The 13,210-nt window shown below is 57.3% G+C and overlaps 1 long non-coding RNA gene across 1 annotated transcript in view; it reads right to left on the bottom strand.

The window, feature by feature from the left end:
* Nucleotides 1-12,562, bottom strand: part of LOC109283708 (uncharacterized) — a 58,720-nt gene extending 46,158 nt beyond the window's left edge. Inside the window, exons 1-2 of the long non-coding RNA XR_009462896.1 lie at nt 5,583-12,562; nt 5,152-5,372 (exon numbers count right to left, since the gene is read on the bottom strand). This is a non-coding gene — a long non-coding RNA (uncharacterized LOC109283708). The remainder of the gene's footprint in view (nt 1-5,151; nt 5,373-5,582) is intronic.
* Nucleotides 12,563-13,210: the final 648 nt, after the last annotated feature.

Raw genomic sequence — 13,210 nt, 5'->3', positions numbered from 1 at the left:
TTGGGAGATGGTCCCTCGGTGCTGGGGGCTTGGGGCAGGACAAAGCGCAGGGAAGGGTGGTCCTGGATTCCTGCCCCGTGTTATTTCTTCTCCGTCCTGCTCCGTGGGACGGCTGCAGCCCCCGGCATCGAAGGAAAGAAAACCTGCGGCGCAGTGCGAGGGGACGGGGGCGCAGCGCAGGCACAGGAGCCCTCGCAGGCTAACGGCAGGGACGCTTTCCTGCTGGTTTCCGAGAGCTGGGTGAGAGGTCTCCGCTGAACACTGTGGCAGTGAAACAAGGCAGCTTCGGCAAAGCCCTCCCGAATCCATCGGGGTTGCTGAGTGGCTCGTGCGAAAACAACAACAAAGGAGAAACGTGTTTCAGCACTTTAACAACGTGTTTTCATTTTTCCCTTCAAAGTATGATGCCATTTCAAAATCCATTTCAGTGCTACTTGTTTGAAAAGGGAAAAAACCTTCAAACTGCTCAAAGTGGAGATGAAATGCTTCATTTGACCTCAAGTCAGTTTTGTGCCCACTTTAATTCCCGGCAACGTTATAGTGTTTTCATTTGGGGCTTTCTTTTTTCTCCCTTTCTTTAGCGGGGGAGGAAGGGGGAAAAGAGAGTCCCAGGAAGCCAGCCATTAAGTTGCTCTGATTTCCACAGGTTTGGATCAGACCCCGAAGCCAGTACTCTGCAGACGTTTCACCTGTGCCGACCTGACTCCCATGTCAGAGCCCCACAGTCTCTGGGACTAAGCGCCTCCGCGAAGCGGGTGCTGCAGGCAGCTTTGGGCCGCAACGGGGAAGCAGAAGAGATGGGAAATGAGATGCCAGAGAGGGTCGTGCAGGCAGTGCTGCAAGCGGCTGCTGCGGGACGGAGGCTGCCAGGCCCCAGGGGTGACCGCCCGCCCGGCCTGCGGGAGAGGCAGGGTCCGGGAGGAGCTCCTAGTCCTTACTCTTTTCAGCACGCATTCAGTGTCTGTCCTTCGACTTGTCTGTACGGCCTCTGCATCTCCACCAAAGGCTCACTCCACTGCTGTCCTGGATCCCTCTGTCACATAATGGTTACTGCATTCATCAAGCTATGTATTAGATCAAGCTCTATATTATGCGCCCCTTCCTCATTACTCCAAGCCAGCAGGAATCCCTCCCTTGATGAATCAAGAGAGGGCTGCTAATGGGGTTGAATCTTTTGCTAATCCAGCTGTGCTGGGCTACTGTGCACCCCTGGGGCTGGGGGAGGGGGGCACCGAGCCTCCAGGGGAATATGGGCAACGTGGATCTGGCCTCAGCTGGAAGCACTGCAGAGAGAGGAGCGGAGCATCCCAGGAACGTGCTCCCCTGCATGTACCGCAGGGCAGCCCAAAGCAAACAGCCCCAGTGCTTTGCAGCTGGGCCAAGGCCTATGCAGGGAGTGGAGAGGCAGAGCCAGGAGACAGCCAGCCCGGCACGTGCAGACCCCTCCCCGAGGCCAAACCTCCTCCCCATCACCAGCTACTTCCAAAACATCTCAGCCTGAAGCTGCAGCCTGAGCCACACGCAAGGCTGCAGCCCCAACCCGCAGCTCCCTGCCCTCAGGCCAGCCTGGGTTCAAGGCTAACACAGCTGCATCCCCTGCTCTGAGCCGCCTGCCATCCTGCCGGTGTAACCCTAATGGCCCCGGGGTGCTGCCCCGGGTTACCCACTAGTGTTGGCTGCAGGGCCCCCTAAAGCTGTGTGCTGCACCCCAGTAACCTGTTAGAGACCTCAGGCTTTGCTTTTATGTGTTCAGTGCAGAACAGCCGTGGCGACTCATGCTAGATAAGTGTGTATCTGCACGCCCTGTCTGTCACTGATAGAGCGCCAGTCACTGGGGTCCTGAAGATTAGTCTTCTGGCCCCAGTCTTGCAAACCCTTTTATTCACATGCCATCTGCTGTGTGTGAGTAGGCCAGTCACAAGCTCACAGTTTGTTCAGCAACACAACTGTGGTATTGTGGGTTTGATATACCCACCACTCCTCCTTTAACATAGCTGTAAGCAGTCAATACGCTCCTTTAGGGAACCAGATAGCTGAAACAGTAGCAGCCTCAACTCCAAATGCAGACATATGTCACCTCTCAGAATAAAGTGCATGCAAAGCACAAGTGGGCTGTGGTGGCTGCTGTCTTGCGTGTGTGTATTAGAAGTGGAAAGACCAGAGAAACTGAGAAAGAAGTCAGCAAGGAAGCAGCAGACACCGCCACAAAAACACGGGCACCTTCTCCTGGGGAAGAGACAGATTTTGGGCACAGGGCGGACTGGAAAGGGGCTTGGAACAAAGACGCTACGAACAAAGACACCAGCTCTGATCCTTTGCTTCTCCCCGCGTTCAGGCGGTAGGACATGACAGGACTTCTATGCAAACAAACAGGATCGCATCAAAGAACTAATTAACACTGGCATCCATAGCCGCCTGCATAGCCGCCTGAGTCTTGGCTGGGAAGAGGTTAACAATGCAAGGCTATTGATAGAAAGCGGGTTGGGCAGGATGAGAGCGATCCCTGGGCAGGGCCCGGGGCATGGACCCTGCACACACGTGCACTAATAGACATGTGGTCCCTGCTCAAAGGCTGGATGGGGCGGCAGGAAGGAAACCATCCACGTTAGCGTCACGAGCATCTCTCCCATCGCATCCCAGGACCCAGCCAGTTCTCCAACCACGGCCACGGTCCAGGCAGCTGGAGAGGACGTGCCATCCTGGGAGGGGGCAGGCTGCCCATGGTAAATCTAGCAAACCACGGGGGAGAGCTGGCACGCCTGGACACGGGCACCAGCATCGGTCTGGAATGGTCTCGCTGGCCCCCGCAGGACCACGCCGGAGCCGTGCCACGCACCGCAGGGCTCGTCCCCACAGCTGATGGAGGATTTGATTCTCGCCTTCTCCACTCCAAAGCGAAGGGTTCATAAAACATTTGGATGGGAAATTAAAGTGCCTTTCACAGAAGGGGAGGGAGAGAAATCATCATTTATTTGTAGACAAGCTACAATTTCTAATCTCGGCTTTGTGGAGGATCTGATTTAGAGAGGGGCTGCTTATCTTTATGCCATTGCTAACCCCTCACTTCCTTCTCACAGCACCATGCCAATAACACAGGTGTTGTTTGTCTCTGATAAAAGGGGGGAATCAAGGTTCGGGGGAGACGGGAAACAGCATATAAAAATACTTTGCAAGATACCGAAATAGAAACCGTTCAAAGCGCCGCGGCCCACTTTAGAACACGTTGACGTGAGTGAGCGCTTCACATTTATATCTGAAGTTGGCCGGTAAGAAGCACATAGCCCCCCGTTGCCCAAAATCAATTCTGCCAGGCTTAGGATTGCCTAGATTTGAGTCGGAAGATGACAAGGAAGATAAAATTAATTAGCAAAGCAAGAGACAATCCTGACGCTAGCGCGCCAGGCCGGCGTATTACATATCAACAACGGCTTTATCTCCCCAACAAAGAGCAACACGCTCGCTGCTGAAGGTTATCGCAGGTGATGTGACAGGTACAATTGTTTCCCTTTCAAGATCCTGCGCAACGGAGCCAGACAGGTTATTGAAACGCCGAGAGCTCCCAGCAAACACATGCCTGCCAGTCAAGTGAATTAGCAAACACCGGGCTCCGGCAACATCCTGAATTTATATTAGAATTATAAATGAACTGGCAGTAATGGACCCTCGCTCTCCTCCCCCGGTGCTCCTGGCTGACGACCTGCCAGACTCCCACGCTGAAAGCTCCCTCCTGCGGAGCACGTCCAGGCGCTGGCACCTCAGGAAGAGGCGATTAGTGAAGGAGGGACGTGGGGGGCAGCGCAGCTGCTCTCCTGTCCAAGGGCACTGGGCGAGGGAGGGCTGGATGCCACGCTGCACCTTGGCTGCCCACCCAGGGTCTCTAGCAGCTGGGAAGTACCACGCCTCACTGCCACGAGGCCAGGCTGCAGACAGCCAGACCCTCCCTTCCAGTGCAGCATGCTTTTCCTTTTTTCCTTATGCTGTATCGAAATCTCCGCAGCCAGGGTGAGCCGGTTTGCCCTGGCCAGTAGCACCAGTGCGGGGAAACCATCACAGCTGCCTGGGATTGGTCCTGTGCTGGCTCTGGCCTTTGCACCCTTTGGCTTTTGCCTCTCGCTGTCTCCATTGCCGTGCACCGAGGGGCTGGTGCACACGGGCGATGATGTGCATGCTCATGGGCTTGCATGTGGTATGAAGAGGTGAATGCTTTGGGGGTGGGCAGCATGCATTTGCTATTAATGAGCATCTGTGCTATTAATGAAGCCTGCTGCACCGAGGGAGATGGGAGCCACAGCCCTTCCCAGAGTTCAGCTGTGAGACTCCTCTTGGCCTGTGCCCTGAGCTGCGCTGGCAGAGGGGCACCTCCGCATGCCGCACCGGCCGGCCAAGAAGGGCCGGCTCCTGGCAGCCACCCACCCTCACACGGGGCAGGGCCTTCCCGGTGAGCAGTGCCATGACGTGGTGTTCCCCAAGGGCTGGTCGGACTCCCCCGAGCTGGGGGTTGAGACAGGAGCCCCCTCCTGCAGCCTGCCCAGGACCCTTGGCACCCACCACCGCATCGCCCAGCTCCCCGGGCAGGAAGGGGACCGGGAACGGGGCATGGTCCAGCACAGCCGAGCCGGCATGTGGAGTCACAGCTGCAGACACAGACTAGTTGGATATTAGGAAAAATTTTCCTGAGGAGGGTGGTGAAGCACTGGAGCAGGCTCCCCAGAGAGGTGGTGCAGTCTCCATCCTTGGAGGTGTTGAAGACCCGGGTGGACAAAGCCTTGTCTGGGATGATGTCGTTGGGGCTGGTCCTGCTTGGAGCAGGGGTCGGACTAGATGTGACCTCCTGAGCTCCCTCCCAGCCTGGTTGTCTGTGATTCAGTGCTCAAGGATTATAAGGAGATCTGCCCTGGGCCCCCACTCTGGCTGCAAATCCAGCAGCAGCCCATTCCCCCTCCCTCCCTCCCTAAAAAGCTGTTTATCTGACACTGATATCTACCAAAAAGCATGGGATGCACACAGTGCTCGGGTCCATTGCGAGCCTGTCTTGCCTGAAAACCTGCATTTCAACCAGGGCACAAAACAGCAACAGGAATTCTGTCAATAAGCCTCATTTTCTGGTTGTCAGATATCATTAAGTGTTTGCAGATGAGGACTTTCACTCACCAGCGCTCGGCAAAGGCTGTGAGAACTGTATTCATTCCTGCGCAGGCCGAAGCCGCACGTTCTTGGCGTGCTCGGAGGAGAGAAGTGGCGCCCGGGGAGGGGAGCGGGAGCAGGAGGGCGCTCCCTGCGATTTCCTTTCATTAATCTCAGCTCCCCGACACCGCAGCCTCCATCGATCTGCCATCCGTCGGCTCATCGTTAGTCCGGTCACACCACAGAGCCTGCATAAGAAAGCGATTAAAATTAACGGGGAGGCGTTTTGTCGTCCAGCCCCAGGACTCTCCTAATCGATGCTACCCCAGGAAGAGACACATATGGAAGCAACCAATGAAGACAGTGGTTTTCAACCTTTTTTTTTTGTTACTTTTGGGCCACTAAAAAATGTTTCAATGGAGATATGGACCCCTCCTAATTGGAAGTGGGGCACTCACATGTTGTTCATTGATCACTGTGATCTTTTGCAGACCCCATAGGCGTAGTCGGCGAGCTCCCGGGGTCCCTGGACCACGGGTTGAAAACCACTGGATTGGGAGGGTTGGAGGCTGGTTTGGGTGGAGGGTTTGCCGTGCCTGGGAGCAGCGTTCCCGGGCAGGGTCATGGGGCAGCTGGCTTCTGCTGCCCTCGTCCACTGACAGCTTCTGAGTCTGATGCAGACGGCCAGGGGGAGGCCCGAGGTGTGGCGCTGCCCACGCGTACAGGGTGGCACCATCGGTAGCACACGCAGCGCCGCGGAAACCTGCTGCCCAGCAATACTGGACCGGGGCTGCGGCGCCTGTTGTTTTTGCAAATTCTGCTGGGGGCAAAATCCCCTGTTCTCACCAGCGCCGGTTTCTAGCAGCAAAAATAGGACAGAGAAATTTCACAGGTGGGGCAAGTCTGAAATAGTCCAGCCCCATGAATATTCACCACCTCTTCTCCAAACAAAATGCTTTATCGCGTCTCCAGAAACCTCAGCTAAGTTCTTGCTTTTGCGGGCGGGAATGTCACACCACAGAAGCGACCTGATGGGAAAACACGACAGGCCAGTTCCCAGCTGGGATCCAGGAGAACTGCGTCAGCTCACGCCGGCTGGGAGCACCCGGCCACATTGCTTCACTTTTCAGCACGGCCACTTCTCCTCCCCGGCCGCAGCAGCGCAGCGCGGGAGGCTTCCCACCCTGCCCCGTGCAGGAGCACGTCCCTACGGCAAGAAACCTGGTTTAGGAAAATGAAACGGGTTTGTTCTCTGTCCTGGATGACAGCTTCCTTCCATGTTACTCCGGCTTGCCACGCATTGACTAACCGTCCCCTTGCATTAGGTATAAACACACTTCCCGCGCTGTGCGGATCACAGTTCATCTTCGGAGATGTGCCGTTCGTTCGAGGTTTATTGACATCAAAGTCAAAACCTGTAATGGCCAGGAAGAGCTCGTCTTCTCAAACCCGAGGAGAGTGCATGAAACGCTCCAGCGCAGAGCTGCAGCTCTGTACGTACAAGAGGGCAATGGCAGGTCTGCGCCTTATGTGACCGTAACGAAGTATAGACTATCCCGTCATCCTCAGTCCAGACCAAGCATGGGGGCCACTTTCTGCTCCACTTAATTCAGACTAAGAAAATCCCTTTGTGACCTATGTCCCATCTCAGCAGCTGGAATCAGGGGCAGCTGCAGGGAAAATTGTTGTGAAGGGAGGCGAGGCCAAAGCAGCAAGCGCTGAGCGTGCAGGGACCTCGCCTCCGAGTGAGAAGGGAAGAAGATGGATGTGCCCAAGTGCATTGCAGCCTGGCATGAGGTCAAGGAGGAGCCCCCAGCCTGGCTCTGAATTGCAAGCCAGGCCAGGTGAGGGGAGCAATTGCCTTTCACGTCACAGCCTGAACCCTGGCCGGAGCGCGGCGTACTGGCTACCAGCTGGAGCAGGCAGCACGGCGGCCCGTTGGGATGGGCTCAGGCTGATCTTCTGAGAAGGGCGTAAACCGCCACGTGCCCCTGCCTTGGGTAACTGCATGCTCTAAGTCTCTTAAGACCAAGTTGATGAAGGAAAGGGGTACATGCCAGGCTCTGCTCCTTTCCAGGGGCGCTGAGGACCGGCTTTGCTAACCCCGTGGGCTCTGGGAGCCAGCAGCAGAAATGCTGGAGGAAGACAAGGTGCCCGGGGGCCGGAGTGGCGTCTCCCACCTTATCTCTCCATCCTTAATGTCTCAGCTGGTGTCACATGAAACTCCACTATCACTTCCTCTGTGATTGATTCACTGGCACTACACAGCAATCTCTGTAAAAGTGTTTATGATGTCTCGGACCACAGCCGGCCGTTGCCAATAGTAACCAGAGACGGTGGTGCAGCGCGGTTCCTGCACAGCTTTCCAGTCCCCGGGCAGGCCCATCTGCAGCCCTCCGCCTGGCTGGGATGCAGACATAAGGAGGTGCTTAAAGTTTTATGGGGAAAAGGACTTGGGATTTTTTCCATCCCTTTTAGAGCTCCTGGATCGACCTCGAGGGCCTCGCTCTGCCTCTGCACTCCACTGTGCTTCGTTAGCTGCAAGGCTTTCCAGCGACCACGATGGTGCCTGCACCAGCCTTGCAAAACGCTGTCCCTTTTGTACTAATGGCCTAAAGTGAGCGATGCCAGGCCCGAGCCTGAGCCGGCTGGACTCAGTACAAGGACACCTCCGGGCTTTGCATCAGGCCTGCACGGCCATTGCAACTTCCGCTGGCCTCCCGTACGCGAGTGACAGGCGCAGCAGCCTGCAAAGACCTGCCCGAGAGAGAGGACCGGAGCTCGGGGACGGCAGATTGCGTGCCAAGGGGATGCTCCCATGTCACTCTTTCCCACCCTGTCCATCCTTTGGGAGGTCCGTGATGGGCACAAAGAGGAGTGAGGGCAGCAGGAGGGCAGCAAGAGGCAAGCAAGGTGCAGGGCTGGGAAGGGGGCAGAAGTGTCCAAAGCCAACCCCCGCCGGACCATGGGGCACGTACCATGGAGTGAGAGGGCAGGAGGTGCTTTGCTGCCCTACAGATCCAGCTTCCAAGCAGAGGCGATAGCAGGTCCCCGGGCCATTGACACACCCACGAGCGCCTGCATGGAAAGAGCCTTGGCGCCGGCTTTGCCAGGCCGTGGGCTGCTGCACGAGGCACGGGGCCAGCCAGGGCTCCAGCCGCGGGCACCGTCCCCGGCGTGCTGGACGCTGCTGCCGTAGCCCGGGGCGTGGGGCAACGCTCTTCTGGCTCCAGATGCTGCCGCTGCCGGAGCTGCGTCCTGGCAGCAGAGTCCGCGCCGCAGGGTCGGGTTCGGCCCCTTTCTGCTCTTTCTTGCTTTTTCCCCGCTTTTCTTTCTTACAGCTGCTGCTTGGCTTGGTTTTGCTGCTTTTTTATTGCAGGCGCAGGCAAACCTTCCCAATGCTGTTCCCCGGCAGATTTACAGCAACGGTCTCCATCACGCAGCTCCACCTAAAGCTGCAAATGCATCTAAACAGACTTAGCTTTAGAAATACAAGCAAGACATAACGGACATGGGCATTTCCCGTGCACGCTGGCATTTGACTTTCCAGCCGGTTCTCGCATCAGGGGCTGCAGAGCTGCGTAGGAAAACCAGCAGAAACCTTTCCCTTGGTTGGAAAGTGTCCATTCTTCCGAGCCACGGCCGTTTGTAAAAAGGTTCATTTCAGCCACTCTCCAAAATCAAGAATGTAGGGGGGGGGGATTCAAAATGGTCCAAACCTCCTATTTTTGACAGTTGAAAGCTAAACCCAGCGGGTAAGCGAGGTAAGCGAGGTGTCTGTCTGCCCTCGCTGGGCGCTCAGGCCTGGCCCACCCAGCGCCGCCCCGGCGATGCCCTTGGAGGCCGCTGTTACGAAGCTGCTCTGGTCGAAGAATAAGAAAAGCTGCTAGAGCTGAGTATTTCGCACCGGGCAGCGCGTTCACATATGGCAACGCGGAGGTGAGGGCGGGAGCGCCGTGTGTACAGGAATGCGCGCAGGGATTAGCACGTACATCATGACTTAAACAATCTCATTTGTAAATCTGAATGGAGCTGAAGGAGCACAATTCTGCAGAGAAATCTCCTTAGCTAATTGCCGCAGTTTGGTTCAATTGGCTCTTTGGCAGCGTGCCCTGAGCTTATCACAGCAATTAAAAATGAAAACACCCTCCACTTGCTCGGCTTTTTATTAGCGGGATCTGGGGAGGAAGCAGTCCCCTCCCCGCCCCGACAGCTCTTCCTCGCTGCCTCCCTCTGCAAGCTGCGTGAAGGTCGGCCCCAAACCGCAGAGAAACTGCTCGCGCCGAGCACAGCACTGCGCCGCGATGAAGGGAGGACGTGGCCCAGGGAGCGTGGCGGGGCTTGAGGCACCGCTTGCTGCAGTGGTTTGCACGGCGCCAGAGACCGCTTGTCGTGTGCGGGTCTCTGTCGAGGCCGGTTGGTACCGGCCGAGCCCTGCTGGCCGGCGTGCTCGGACTGAGGCTTCTCCAATCTCCGTCCACGTTTAGACAACTCAATTAAAGTGCCTGGATTTTCCAAGAGTCAACTCCTGACCACTTCAGCAGAAGCTGAGTGCAATCAGTGTAATTACGCTTAGGGCCTAACTGTTCATTTTGGAAGGTGCGTTCAGGCGCACGAGCCGCTGCACTGGGGTTACTGTAGCTAGCGACCGTGAACTGCAAGTCCGACGGCAGGGTCCGAATATGAGTGTGAGACACGGCTGCTTGACCGAGTAGGAGCTGCTCGCACCAGCGGCAGTTGTAAGACGGGGCTCGTTGCACCCGGGGCTGGCGCCAGGCCGACATGAAGCTGCCGAGCTAGAAAGCGCTGCAAAGACTTTGGCAAGAAGTGATGTCTTTGGCATGGCAGTCTCCAGCTGTGCAGGTTCATCTGACAACCCGTGCTCGTCCACGGGCCACGCTTTAATTCACAATGTGAGGGGAAAGGAGAGGCTCCCTGGCTGCAGCGGGCTCTTCCCAGTCGAAAGGCCAGCAGCACCGGAGTGAACTGGACGCGGTGCAGGGCTCGGTGGCTGATAGAGGAGATGGTGCGGATCTGCAGGCCACGGGGCTGTTCAATAGCAGGGCAGGTCTGGCCCGTGGGCTGGCAGCCAGGCGCACGGGCTGGCAACAGCCGCCGGGCCGGAGGAGTCACCTGTGCTGGGCACGACGGGCCGCCGTCACCCAGGTGCACGTTTTGTGCCAAGTTAACGCAGTATCCAGCGAGCCCCTCTCTTTCGGAGCAATAACCGGTGATGAATAACAGGCACTTCGCAGCCGCTTTTCACAAGACTTAATGAGGTAAACTAATTGTAAACGGTGCCAAAACAGGGAGCTTAATGACACTTCTGCTCTGGAAAGGAATTTAAATCCAGAGGCGGGCATTCAGGAGCTGCACCAGGTTCACCGGCGAGAAGCTATTTCCTCACCGCCAGGCTCAGCAATCCTTGCAAACCAGACGCGGACGACCGCTGACCCGCTCGTTTCAGCTGCTGGAGAGGGTCTGGGGTTCAAGGCCCGGGCAGAGGGGAGCAGCTCAGGCATTCACCCCGGTCCTGGCTCCCGCTGCTTTGCCTGGCTTGCCTGCCTCCGCCTGTACCAGGCTAGCACCGAGACGCCAAGGAAGGAGGCACTGAGACTTGGCTCTAGGGCCAGGAAATAGGGGGCTGTTCTCGCTGCCTCTGTCCCACTGAAGTTTAATGGGCTGCCTGGCAGCTTTCGGATGAGAATAAGCATGTAGCTTCCGACTCACGAAACGCTGGCATAAATTCATGGTTTCGTATTCCCCTGTGGGCGAGGCTCTGGCGTGCTACGCCTTCTGTTTCCCACCGTTGTGCTCCCGGGGCCGAGACGCATTTGCAAACTTGCCTGCCCCGTGTCAGAGCGTGGCGTAGCCGGAGGGGCCGGGAGGAGATGGCTGCAGCAGCTCCAGCCTTCCTCTTCTCCCGCGTCTCTTTGCAATAGTCCAGGGTCCTGGCGGAGCCGGCCACGGGCGCGTCTAGTCCAGCCCTCTGCCCCAGGCAGGATTGCCCCTCACTAAACCATCCCAGACAAGCGTCTGTCTGCCCTGCCCTCGAAAACTTCCAAGGATGCAGTTTCTAGTCTACCACCTCGCTGGGCAGCCGGGTCCGATGCTGAACCCCGCTCTCATCTCCAGCCCAGATCTCCCCTGCTGCAAGGATCATTGCTCCTCGTAGCTGCACAGAATAGTCCATCCTCTATGTTATATTATTACTATCTATATTTTGCAGCTATAACCACCCTTCAGGTATTTGAAGACTGCTATCAAATCCGCCCTGGGGCTTGTCTTCTCAGACTGAATGCCCCTAGTTCTTGCAGCCTTTCCTCGTTACTCAGGTTTCCCAGGTCTCTAATCATGTTTGGACTCTTTATAATGTGTCCACATCTTCCCTGGAGCGCAGGGCCCGAATCTGGAGATGATAGATCTCAATTTTTCCCCTTCCCAATCTGCTCCTCTCCCCAGACAGTCAAAGGGGCTTCTGATGCTCAGCACTTGTGAGCAGGGCAGGCCACACCACCCGCCTCAAACACTCCCAGAGCAAATGCAGTAAAGGAGGAAAGACCCCAGCAGCAATGAGGAGGGACTGGGCTTTGGATCATCTTCTGACGCTGCTTTGCCAGGCGTGTGCTTCCCTAGCAAGCAGGATGTTAATGGAGCTGAGTGCAAGCCAGCGTCCGGGGAAGGACGGAGGATTTGTGCAGGCTGCCCCCCCCGTTCTTGGCTCCCACCTGTGGCTGAGCTCAGCGTGGGTGGCACCGCAGTGCATTCAAATCCTGACCTTTCCTAAATCCCTCTCTGCCTGCCCCAGCGAGCCGCCACGGCTGGGAGCGAAAGGAAGCTGTGGCAGGACATGAGCAGTCTGAATATCACTCTCCTTAAACAGCTCTGAGATGTTCAGGGGCATCAAACCTTTAAGAGCTCTGAATGGCATTTTTCGGCGCGCTGCCTCCCTCCGGAAAGGTCGGGCGGGAGTTAAACTGGAGGCTGTTCCTCTCTCCATCTCAGTCAGCCCATGCACACACTTATCACATTTCACTCCCGTCTCCTGACGCTGATGAAATGGATGATCTGATCTGAATTCTCCCCGCGCTGCACGGATGGAAACCAGGGATGGCAGGGAGCGGCACGGGAGCGACGGAGGAGGCCGTGTACCCGGGGCTTTCTCTCTGGCTGCCTTCATCATCGGGGCACAGTTCAAGGAAGCTGTAGTGAGGCCGCGGTGTCATCTCCGTGTGTTAGGAGTAAGGTCTCCCTTTGCCGCTCGCTCGCCAGTTGCTCTAGACCTCGCCACGCTCCACCTCCCGTTGCAGCCGCGAGGAGCAGCTCGGGCGTTGGGCCTCGCTCCTGCAGCAGCACGGGGAAGTCGACCTGATTTTGACTGACTCGTGCTCGCAAAAAGAGCAGCTTGAGCCCTGAACACCACGGCAGGAGGCAGAGGAGAGGGAGGGCAGGGAGAGGGTCTTAAAGGAAGGAAGAAGGCTGGCTGAGCAGGGAGCAGAGGGAGCAGGAAAGGGATGAGCAGAAGGAGATGGAGGGGGAAGGGAAGGGAAGGGAAGGAGCCGGCAAGAGGTGAGAGTCAGGGGAGGCCTCCAGACATATAGGGTGGAGGATGCAGAGCACAGCCACGGGGGTCTTTGGGTCACGGGCCAAAAGACGAGAGCCGTGGAGCAGAGAGGTGGAGAGGGCGCTACGGGCAGCGCTGCAGACACATCCTGCACCGCTGTCACCTACAGCCGCCCGCGACAGGTGCGGGGATGACACTCACGCTCCGGCACACGGCGCTGGCACTGCCGACCCCGCGATGCAGTGTTACCGCGCTGCGCCTGGGCCCGCCACTCCCGCAGGGCTTCGCCGACCCGCAGCAGCTGGACTGGCGAGGATCGGGGCCCTCCCAGAGCAGAGGCGAGAGGGGCCAGGTAGCGCCCCGGGGTGGCTCTCCATGGGCCCCTCCATCAGCCGGAGCCAGCCGTATGTCTCCGCCCGATCTTCGTTAGGGTGCTGCTAATGAGTCATTTCCAAAGCCTCCTCCTTGCCTCTTCCTTTCACCTAATTACACATGAGCAGATGTGCTGTGATATTACTGGTG

The sequence above is a fragment of the Alligator mississippiensis genome, chromosome 6 (assembly GCF_030867095.1).
Source record: "Alligator mississippiensis isolate rAllMis1 chromosome 6, rAllMis1, whole genome shotgun sequence".
NCBI lineage: Eukaryota > Metazoa > Chordata > Crocodylia > Alligatoridae > Alligator > Alligator mississippiensis.
Note: the sequence above shows the minus strand (reverse complement) of the source record. Positions and strands in the feature narration are given on the sequence as shown.